The sequence below is a fragment of the Protopterus annectens genome, chromosome 6.part0, assembly GCF_019279795.1.
Source record: "Protopterus annectens isolate FY-2018-M chromosome 6.part0, PAN1.0, whole genome shotgun sequence".
Classification (NCBI taxonomy): domain Eukaryota; kingdom Metazoa; phylum Chordata; order Ceratodontiformes; family Protopteridae; genus Protopterus; species Protopterus annectens.
The window spans coordinates 22,909,100-22,921,553 of NC_056737.1; the positions used below are offsets into that span (position 1 = coordinate 22,909,100).

The 12,454-nt window shown below is 38.0% G+C and overlaps 1 protein-coding gene across 2 annotated transcripts in view; it reads left to right on the top strand.

Moving 5' to 3' along the window:
• AP4S1 (adaptor related protein complex 4 subunit sigma 1) overlaps positions 1-12,454 on the top strand; it is a 348,287-nt gene that overhangs the window by 215,093 nt on the left and 120,740 nt on the right. The gene's annotated exons all lie outside the window — the stretch shown is intronic.

A 12,454-nucleotide genomic window follows, 5' to 3' on the forward strand; every position in this document is an offset into this window, starting at 1 on the left:
CTGCCCTTGAGGAATCCACACAGAGATGGGTCCAGTGTTTGGAGGCTCCCTATGTCCTTACTGATTATTGATAAGTGATCATTATTGATAAGTCTTTCCATGGCTTTGCGTATGAGGCTGGTCAGACTTTTAGATCTGCAATTGTATGGGTCTGTGGAAGGTCCTCCCTTATGCAGGAGAATGACTTTAGCTCTTCTTGATTTGCTTGGTACAAAACTTGTATGGAGGCTAAGGTTGAACAGTGTTGTTACAGGGAGCCTAAATCTGGCTTCATGCTATTTAAGACGCATCCAGGGATATTGTCAGGACACACTGATGTAGTATTTTTAAGTTTTGATAACACTGTTAGGACTTGGTGTTGTGTGATAGTTGGAAGTGAGCCAGTGTCAGGTATATCTTGAGGGACTGATGGAGAGGAGAGAGGGTTAAAGTTAGAGCTGAATTTATTGGCCAGGAGGTTGGCTATATCTTCAACCTCAGTGTAAGTAACATTGTTCACAATCATCTCAGTTCATTGCTGCATTGTGCTTTTGAATTTACAAACATAAGCAGCCTTGTGGTTGTCTTTGGCTTGGGTATAGCTATTTTAGCCTCAAACTTTGCTTTGTTGGATTTTATTAAGATTCTGAATTTTTTTTATTTCAATGACAAGGACTGTAGCACTCTGAGAATTACTCTTCTTACTTTTGGTCAGACATATTTTCCTTTTATTGTAAAACTCGTTGACATTATGGTTCCACTATGTGGGCTTTTTCTGGGGTTTGCCCTGTGCTTGTTCCTACATGGTATAGCTGCATGTATGCAGCTGTTTACATACTTGTATAGTGTGGTGTACATCTCAGCGTATTCAGTGGCGTTAACTGGATTTGGCAGGGATATGAAGCTTGCCATTGTATTACTTAGGAGTAAGTAGTTTGTCTTAGAGAAATTTTGAAAGGTACCCTGGGTGGAAGGGATCTTTGGTTTGAATTTTATTTAGAATTAGACTGCTTTATGGTCAGATGTAACAGGAGACGAGGATACACAAGGGATTATGCAAGATGCCCCCACATTAGTAAGGGCAAGATCCAATATGTTGTTCCCCCAGTGGGTACCCTGACTAATTGTTCAAAGGCGTTTGTATTGTAAAAGTCTGGGAATCTCTGTGCTTGTGCATTAGTGGTGGTGTAGGTTTTCCAGTCTATAGCTGGATAGTTTAGACCACCTCGGAAAATGGCATTAGGTTTAATACTGAGTGATTCTAGTTTTTGTAGATAGGCTTGTGGCTTTCCTGGGTTAAAGAGGGAGTTCTATAGTTAGCTGATATATGGTACAAGACTTTTCTGATAGTTATTTGGCATGAAAGACCCTAGTGCATCATGCTGCTTAACCAGCCTTGATGTGAGTCTCTTCTAGATGAAGATTGTGACATGTTCTTTTCTTTCTCCCCCTGCACAGTAGCTGGTCTAAACATATGGAAGACATTATAGCCTTGTTCAGTCAGAGTGTTCTCCACCATTGTAAACCACATCTCTGTCACTACACAAACATCAATGGCCTTCAGAGTGTGAAGGGCTTGTAAGGAGTAGAATTTCTAGTTTAGGCTCCTAGCATTGATCAGTAACACCTTTGTGTTTTCCTTTGTTTTGTTATGTTGGTAGGTTTATCAGACTGGCATTGCCTAAAAAAGGCACAGTGCGTTTGCCAGTACTCAAAACCGTAGAGGAGACAGATGTACACCATCCCTGGCAAAGCAGGATGGTCTGTCAATACTATCAAATATTAAGTCAGTTATTTTTACTCATATCGTGGCATCATCCTTGGAGAATATAGAATGCTTCTCAATGCTCGACTCGTACCTACATTGGACACACAGTCTGAGAGCTCCATCATGTCTCTTTTAATATAGTCCAGAGAGGTACAACTGAAGTCATTGACACCGACATGAACTATAACAGAGTCACACTGGGACTTGTTGTTCAAGGACACGAGTGTGTGTGTGATCTAATGGATCCTGTCAGCTGAAAAGCAACTAACTATCATTCATTCCTTGCTCAGCCTGGTAAGAGATACATCTGTATTTCTTACAATGGATTCGCTTATGATAAGAATGTTTGGGTCGATGCCTGCCTTATGGGCTCAGCATCTGTGACTTTGGGACTTGCGTTGTGATGGGCATAACTTGCTGAATGTGCTTTATGCCTGTGTTGTGTTTTAGATGTCTTTGAGGTTTAAGCAAGTTGATCTTTAGAACCTCAGCACATGATGGGTTAGGTGTATTGTGATATCAGTAAAAAAAAAAAAAAAAACACTTGTTTTCTTAATCATACAGACAAAAAAGCAATATGATAGATGCAAGTAAACAACTGACCAACTATGCAATGATTGTTTCTGAGTAGGAGAGTAGGAGAGCTAGTCATGCATTGTTTCACCTTAATTTCTAATATGTGAAAGGTCAGCAGGGTCAGCTTTACAGTTTTGGGAACCTCTAAAGAAGTAACAAAGCCGTGGTGCCACAGCAGAATTAATGGAATCAGCATAGGTGGAGCAGAAGTAAAGAGGTCAGGCCCCGCCCACTCAATGTCAGATTTGGGGATCAGAATTAACAAAATCAGTGTGTCACTAAGCAATATTAATGGGGGGGGGGGGGTTCAAAAGGATTAAGAGAACTGAGGAGATTCACAGGATTAACAAAGTCAAACCCTTAACAGAATGAACTGAAATTGAGGGTCCCAACCAGAATAATAGAGTCAGAGGGCTCTGGGCAAATTGTTTCAGAGGATCAGCTGAAACAAAATACAAGTCAAATGGCATTAGCAAGATTAACAGGAACAGGATACCTCAGCAGGCTTAACAGGTAGTGGGGCCTCAGACAGAATTAGTAAATTCAAGGTATCACCAATAATATTAAATGAACAACCCCTCCCCCATCATAATTAACAGACAAGGATAACCAATTTTCCCTTCTGTCCAAAAAGCTGAAAGTTGATCAAGAAGTCTGGAAATGACATTACAGACTTGAATACTAACATCACTAAAGTCACCATCTCAAGATATTCAATTTTGTTCAAGCATCGCTTCAATGTGATATGGTTATGTTATGTGAGAGAAGAAAAACAAAAGACATTCTACTTTCCACACTAATGAGCAGCGGTGCTTGTACAAAAGGTGTTGCTTTTATTTTTCTTGCCATGTCCAAAGTGAGCAAAACAAATAACGGAGTAAGGCGTGCACATTAATTTTACTGGAGAGAATGCCCACCAGCATGGTTCAGCGAAGTCATGAGGGCTATGTCAATGGTAAAACATTTAATGTAATCATGAAGCCTCCTAATGAACAAAACGGATACCCATGTAACTACATCTGTCAATACAGCCATTGATGTCATTGAAGTTTAAAGAAATAGCTTTGCTGATCTTTAGGATTCTTTGTCCTGTAAATGCTGTTTTACCCACCTGACTTATACAAGACTGTTATATTAGCTTTTTCTGGTTTGATAAACAAGTATCAGAATATCAAAATAAAGTAACTTGCTGTGATTGTGGGCCCCTTAGGACCAGATGGCTGCCAGCAACCTCAGGGTTGGCTGGTACCCAAAACTAGCTATGCTGCTACAAGTTTTCATTGTATGAGTCAGGGGTTCCATGCAGTAGTTGGGTTTGGGAAAGGAGAGTATTATTGATGGAGGGTAGGTGGATTGATAATATTCCAGAACATCAGACACCTCCACTGCCTGCATATACTTAAGATTATTTGCATACCTTTAAGGCAGAGGTGGCATAAGAGCATGCAGTTTCTTCTTTGGTCAGGATTTTCCAAGATATCCTTTATGCTTTCTGCAAGCTTAGCATAAAAGACTTGAAGACATTTATTAATTCAAGCTTCTGCAGTTTTCACCTTTTTTTGGTAACATGGCTAAACTTTTTAAACAAACACTGAAAAAAAGGATGGCCCAGAATACTTTGTTCTATAATGGTTAAGATTTTCAGCTCACAAACCCAAGGTACAAGGAAGAAAAGGAGGAGAAGCACCAACATCCTGAAAGAAATAAAGATGGTAAAGACCCATTAGATCCAGCTTCATATAGGCTCATTTCAATCCTAAACCATGATTATAAGGTGTTTATATCTAAAATGGCTAAAGAATGGCAAACATGATGCCAAAATTGATAGATATGGATCAGTGTGGTTTCATGAAAGGGAGGCAAACATTTGATAACATTAATATGGAGGGGAGGAAAACATTTGACAACATTAACAGAACATTGATGACCCAGAGGGGAACCTGAATATAACAAAATACCACCGTTGTTAGTGGGTCCTGATGCAGAGAAAGCATTCGATAGAGTAAGCTGGGTGTTTGAATAGGACAATGGCAGTATTTGCATTCCTTGATAAAATTCTAAGCTTGATTAGAACGATATACGAGGGATCGGAGGTGAAAATTAAAGTGGGCAGGTTCTTCTCTGATAATTTCTGTTTGAGCAGAGGAGCCAGGCAGGGGTATCCTCTTTCCCCTTATTGGCAAAGGAAATAAGAGACTCAGAAATTCAAGGATATAATTGGTATGGTAGTTAAAAAAAACTGTTTATATTTGCAGATGATATTATTTTACACATGATAAAAGCAGAAAAGGACATTTCAGTGTTGTGGAACATTTTGAAGCAGTTTAAAATCTTTTTGAGATTCAAAATTAATGAAGCTAAAACAAAGGCAATAGCTGTATATTATGTACCAACACACACATTGGTTCAGCAGTATCCATATTTATGGGGACATGAAGTACTTAGAAGTATGGATTAAAAGTGATTCTGGTGTGCAGCTAAGGATATGTGGGAAGAGACAAAAGATAATATAAAAGCTGAGAAACCAGAAGCTCTCTTATATGGATATAGATAGCCAGATACAAGCAGTTAAAATGTTTTTAGTCCCTTTGGTTTTATACTCCAGTCAGACATATTTTTATCAGTTAGAGGAGAAGTTGAGGATAGCAATTAATAAAGTGCTGAAGGATTTTATTTGAGAGGGGAAGATGGCAAGAGTCAAGTGGGATTAACTGATTCTTCCAATTAAACAAGGCAGTTTGGGATTAGCCAATTTGAAGGGGTATTTCAGAGCTACACAGTCAAGGCTCCTATATATAGCACAGGCAGAAACCTATAATTCAAAGTGGAAAGGTATGATGAAACGGGGGAAGCTCAAAAAACAAGAAGAGTCTTGGATTTTGGATGCTGATCCTTAAGAAGAATAACAGTAATCATGCAGAATATAGTATTCATAAAGTATCAGAAAGCATTCTAAGAAGTAAGCCAACAAGGGAATGAAGAAAGGAGATTCTGCCAGTAGGGATGATTGCAATTAGGGATACAGACAATAGGCAAGAGGGGGCTATAATTTATTGGAGAAAACTGGCAAAAGAACCAAGGTATTTGGAGAAAAAAAATAGAGAGGAAAGTTAATAGAATGGGAAGAGGCCAAGAATTTATTTGGACTACAGGATAGAGATTGCCTTCCCTATCAAGGATTGATATCAGAGTATAGGCAAAGAGAAAGAAATGGGGGGATCCAAAGTGAAAGACCAGCACTGGTAGAGTTTTTAGTAGAATCTAGAATAGAAGCTGCTGTTAAAAAGGAGTAATTTACCGAAGAATGCAAAATATTGCATGATAGTTGTAATAGTCAATCAGGGGAGGTTAGAAAGGATTGGTAAGAGAGACTGGATAAGCAGTTCGCAAAGAATCAATGAGAGGATATATGTATGTCTCCCCAAACATGATACAAAGCCTGGAAGATTTAGGATCTTTGCTTGGAAGTATTTACGTAGGTATTTGTATACCCCCAAGTAGACTCCAAAGAATTTTTCCTCAGGTAGACAGCAAATGTTGGAGGTGTGCTAGGGAAAACAGAGGTAAATGGGAATATATTCTCTGGGAGTGTAATGAGTTGGCAGGCTTTAAAGATTCCCTGCAGACTGCTCTGTGAGGTACTGGGTAAGCAAATTGGTGTAACTGAAGAAATTATTTTTTTTAACTATGATACAGAATTGGAATTGCCTAGACATAGTAAGGCCTTGCTGAGTCTAATTATGATGCCTGCCAAAAAAGCAATTACTAGAAAATGAAAATCAAAGTCTAAACCAGTTTTACTAGAAGTAGTGAATATAGTAACAGAGATAAAACAACTGGAATTGGGATCTTTAGAATAGGGTAGCAGCAAAGTACATTGGAAAAATGGGAATTGTGGCAACAATACATGTAAAGGGAGAACAAGGTTTAAAAGAAGACAGAATTTGGATGAGCTATTTAATGTCTGACTGACAACTGCATAGACAGTAAGTAATGTATAATGTTTGCAACTACAGTTATGTTAATATGGTTTGTTTTCATTCATATAAATGTATGATTGCCTGTGTTATATGTGATAACTTAATAAAGTTGTTTCTTGTTTCACAAAAAAAAAGAAAGAAAAGAAAATTGCCTCTATTTGCAGATCATATTATTTTATACCTGATAAAACTAGAAAAGGACATGTCATAGCTGTGGAACATTCTGAGACAGTTTCAAGTCTTTTTGGGATACAAAATTAATGAAGATAAAATAAAGGCAATAGCTGTAAACTATGTACCCACACACAAATTGATTCCACAGTATCCATATTTATGGGGATTTGATGAAATTAAGTACTTAAAGAGTATGGATTAAAAAAGATTCTGTTTTGGTAGCTAAGAATATGTGGGAAGAGACTAAATAAAAGATAATACAAAAGAGAAATTGGAAGCTATGTTTTATGAATATGGATAGCAAGATACAAGCTGTGAAAATAGTTTTAGTCCCTTTAGTTTTATACACAGGTCAGGCATATTTTTTATTAACCAGAGGAGAAGTTGTGTATAGCATTTTTTTATATGAGAGGGCAAGAGTCAAATAAGATAAGTTGCTCCTTCCAATGGAACAAGGTGGTTTGGGATTACAAGATTTGAAGGGGTATTTCAGAGCTGTAGTGTTAAAGCACCTATACATAATACAAGCAGAAAGCTGTAATTCAAAGTGGAAAGGGATGACAGTGGAAAGGGAGGAAGTTCAAGAAACAAGGATAGACTGGGATTTTGGATGCAGATCCTTAAGGAGAATAACAATAACCATGCAGAATATTATATTGATAAAATAACAGGAAGTATTCTAAGAACTAAGCCAATGTATGGGGATAGATAGAGGAGATTTTGCTGATAGGTATGACTGTAATTAAGGGTACAGAGAATAGGCAAGAAGGGACTGGGATTTACTGGACAAAACTGACAAAAGAACCAAGGTATTAGAGGGGGAAAGTGATAGAATGGGAAGAGGCCAAGAATTCATTTGGACTGCAGGCTTAAGATTGCCTTCCCTATCAAGGATTGATATCAGAGTATAGGCAAAAGAAAGACATAGTGGAATCCTAAGTGAAAGACCAGCACTGGTAGAATTTTCTGTAGAATCAAGAACAGAAGCTGTTATTAAAAAAGGATAATTAGTAGAGCATATAAAACATTGCTTGATAATTCTAGAACTCGATCAAATAAGGTTCAAAAGGATTGGGGAGAGAGACTGGATAAGCGTTTCACAAATAAACACAGCGGAATATATATATATATATATATATCTATATATATATATATATATATATATATATATATATATATATATATCTATATATGACTCCCAAAAATGCAACCAACTCTAGAAGATTTAGGATCTGTACTTGGAAGTGTTTGCATAGGTATTTTTATACCCCAAGTAGACTCCACAGAATTTTTCCTCAGTTAGATTGCAAATGATGGAGGTGCGATGGAGAAGAAAGAGGCAGTTGGGAACATATTTCTTGGGAGTGTAATGAGTTGGTTGAGTTTAAAAATTTCCTGCAGACTACTCTAACAGAAATACTGGGTGAGCAAATTGGTGCAACTAGGGAAATTATTTTTGAGCTACAATACAGATTCTGAATTGCTTAGATGAGTTTAGGCCTTGCTGAGTTTAATTCTGGTGGCTGCCAAAAAAGTAGTTGCTAGAAAATGGAAATCAAAGTCTAAACCAGTTGTACTCGAACTAGTGAATAGAGTAAGATATAAAATAACTGGTAGGGGATCTTCAGAAAAGGATAGGAGCAAATTACTTAGAAAAAATGGAATTGTGGGAAAAATGCATCTAGAATAATGTTTTGTCACAAGAATGAGGTTTAAGGGGGGTAGAAACTGAATGAGCTCTGTAATGTTTGACTGACGTTGACTAATATGTTAATATGGTTTGTTTTCATTTATATAAATGTATGGTTGCCTATATCATAAGTGATTTAGTAAAGATGTGTAGGTCAGTATGTGTGTATATACCTTTAAGAAGCTATCCAAGGGCTTGCACAAGTGTATAAATACTGAGCATGTGCAAGCTAAACTGCTATTTTGTAGTTAGCTGTTGAGATGTAAGCATGTGTATGTAAGGTCTGTCTGTTAACTAGTTTGTTCATATTTAATGATGCTGCTATCCATCATGATGTGTTTTGTGTATTAAAGTATCTAAACAAAAACCACAGCCTTCTTGTCATATGTATTAGAGACGAACAAGAGAAAGATTTACTTAAGAAAAATTATTAAAAGAACCAAGGTGTGGAGAGCAAATACGTAGGGAGTGAAAGGCTGGATGAGGCCGTACAGAAGGTTGGATGAGGCCAAACAGAAGTTTGGACTGCTGGTTAGAGACTGCCTCCCATACCAGCTGATAGCATCAGAGTACAGGCAAACAGAAAGGGATAGGGAAGTCCTAAGTGCTAAAGACCTGGTAGAGTCTAGAACAGACACTGGTGTTAAAAAGAGATAACTATAATAATCAATTAGAAGAGATTAGAAATGAGTGAGAAGAGGTATTGGAAATGCAATTTACAAAGGAACAGTGAGAGGACAATAGGCTCGTCAGTGTTTCACTTTCACATTTAAATTGTTATGAGAACTATTAAGATATTACAAGCTTCAAGTGGTTAAAACACATGGAAGTGAAAAGGTGAGTTTTGCCTTGTTTTAGGTGGATGGAAACTAAGCAGACTGCCTGAGTCCACATGTGTGTGGCAACAGGAATAAAGGAGAGGCCATTCTAGACATCTGTCTGGCAAATGTCTTGATGATGTCCAATACATGGTTCAGCAAGAGAGAGAGTCACAAGATCACGTACAAGAGTGCCAACCTACAACTGAGGTAGACTTCCTTCTAGTAAGGAAATTGCATGTGGGTAGAGTCAAAGACTACAAAGTCATCCCCAGTGAAAAACCCATTCTGCAACATAAACCACAGGTGGCTACAATTGGCTACAAGCAGTTGTTACAGAAGATTCTAAGTTCAACAGAGAGTAGGCTGAAAATATGGGTGTTGACTGAAGCAAAAGCACAAGAGTTCAAGGAAACACTCTGGTCTCTTAGCACCTCAGGAAGAAGAATTATGTGGTGTTGAAGTAGAATGGCAGCATCTCCAAACAGTATATGTAAGGACTATAGAACAGATATGTGACAGAGCCAGGTATGAAAATAAGGTACATAAGGAAAGCTGATGATGGAATGCAGAAGTCCAGAAAGTTATCAAAAGAAAGAAGTGGGAGACAGAAAAGATGATATCAGGATAAGAAGGAATACTGTTTGGTTAACAAACAGTCTGAGAGCAGTCTCAATAGCAAAGAACTAGCCACCAGAGGCACTTTACCAACTTCTGGAAAGTGAATCAGCAGATGGCACAAAGAAACTCTAGAAGAATGACGTGTCTCAAAGTACAAGGCATAAATAGAAAAGTAAAGAAGATAGTTATCGGATATCCTTCATAAGAGATGCCAGCAACAACCTGCTCACTAGTCCATAGGGCATCAGAAGCAATTGGAAGGAGTATTTCCATCAGCTTATGAAAGAAGAATTTAAGAACAGCAATGAGGAAAATAAAGTCAGGGAAAGCAGCAGGCACTGATGAGGTTATGGCAGATATGATCAAGATGTTGGATAAATTAGGGTAGAAATGTTACTCGAAGGTGTTCATAAGTAGTATGTAGAGAAAAGTGTATCCCAGATGACTGGAGAATAATAATTCTGTTGCCAGTGTACGAAAACAAAGGTGCATTTACAACTGTGGGAGGTGCAGAAGTATCAAACTCTTGTCACACTGAAAGTGCTGGAGAGGTGATTAATGAATACACAGAGTAAAAGAAAGTAAGATGGGAGATGAGCAGTTCAGATTCAGGTCAGGATGCAGCACAAATGAGCTGATATTTCTGGTGAGACAGACAGTGGAGAAGAAGCTAGAGATGAGGAAAGAGTCCAATTGAACATTCCTAGACTTGGAGAAAACATACAATAAAGTCCCAAGAAAGCTGATTTGGGTAGTCCTCTGATGGTTTGAAGTCCTGGAAACATTGGCAGAATTTGTGCAGGCTACATATAAGGACCTGATGGCAAAAGTACAAACAGTATTCAGACTTGAGAGGGGTTTCCAGTAGAAGTGGGTGTACATTATAGTTCAGATATTATAGTTGCTCTATGCTATTTGCTGTTTATACTGGTGATAGACTATATTAGCAAATGGACAGATCAACAACACTGCTGTATGCAGACAGTGTGGTAATACAAGCAGACTCTCGGCAAGAATTTCAGCAAATGACTGTGGAAGAGAATGCAAAATTGAAGATACTGAATGAAACTGACAAGACAGTTATGACAGCAAATGGAGGAAATCAGAAAAATCTGAGAACTTAGATAGTGGAGCAAGTTAACAGCTTCAAGCATCTGGCTTGGATAGTGGAACAGGTTAACAGCTTCAGGTATCTGGCAGGGGTAGTTGAGGAGAAGGGAAGTCCAAAAGAGGAGGTCGAAGCAAGAATCAGAGGGTCTGCCGCAAAATGGGACTAAGTGTTAGGGGTAATGTGTGCAGAACAATGCCAAAGAAGCTGAAAAGTAAGCTGTATAAAACAGTGGTGCAACCAGTGCTACTGTAAGGTACAGAAACCTGGGCAGTGAAGGCAAAGATGTGATGGTGATGAAGTGTATGAAACAGGTGGTAGGATGCACACTGTGAGACAGATGAAGAAATCAAGACATCAAAGCAGAAGCCAAAGTAGTTTCAGTTGCAGAGAAGGTCAAAGAGAACAGATAACTATCGTTCAGGCACATGTGCAGAAAAGCAGAAGACAATCTGGTGAATATTTGGGAGAGAAAGGAAGAAGGCAAGAGTAAACGAGGATGTCCAGAAAAGAGATGGATAGATTGCATGAAAGAAGAGTTGCAACAGTCTGGGATGACCATCGAGTTAGGTAGGAGAGTGCCATTAATTCAAGAAAGATGGTCACAGTTGATGCAACACCCAGTCCCCATATAGATAATGGGAAAAAGGAGGTTGATAATGATGATGATGGTGATTATGTTGGGAAACTAGGCAGACTGGGTGGTCCTAAAAAGGTTCTTATCTGGTAACAAATTTATTGTTGTCTCAAGATTTTGATATGGATAGACTAAGGTTCAGATGTAAGATCAGTCAGAACTGAAATATATTTTATGCTATAAGGAAAAGACGTGAGAAGAAGAGTATTAATACAACAAAGAAGAGAGGTACATAGAAATGTGGTAGGTGCATATATTGTCAGTTTATATGTGAGGATAACATATTCATTCATCCCATCACAAATAAGAAATAGAAGTTAACAGCATATGGAAATTGTTAAAGTAATATATTTAGCTAGATGTAACTTATGTTAAGCATATTATGTGGGGAAAACAAATCAGAAATTCAAAGAGCATATTGGGAATCATTTATCTGACATTAAACGAGAATGGTTAACAAATGCATTATACAAGCATATGAAAGATAAAGGTGTTGACCATTTTCAAAATGTATAAATGAGAATACGTGGGGGGAATGTGAAAGAACGCATAGAAATAGAAAAGTTTTATTGGACGTTACACTTAGGAGTACACATAACACATGGTTTGAATGGCAATGTTTCATTGAAACCGATGCTAAGGGAACTTCAGAAAAAGGTTTAATGAATGAGAGTCATGTGATTATGACACCATGTATATGAGCCTAAGTTGTTTCATTGCATTCATTCATTTTGCCTGAAGAAGCCTACAGGGAAAAAGTTATTACTAGCATAATTTTAACTTCTGTGTAGATTTAGTCAGTAACATTTTTTTACTTTTTACTTAAAGCGGTTCATGGTTCCAGTGACTTTTTATTTTTTTTTTCTATATTAAGCCTGCACATGTCCAGTAGGCTTTTCCTAAGGAGTATGCGCAATGAGTGATAGCGCAGGACTGTCCCTTACTCACACAAGTGACTTTAACCTTATAGATGACCCTACATCCTGGGCAAGGCATCTTGGGTAACATTCTTCAGGCTCTGCTAGGGAAATTACCATAGTATGCTCATTCCCTGGAATATGGTTGAGCAGGTTAAGCCTTGTCACTTCTCCCTCCCTCCATTG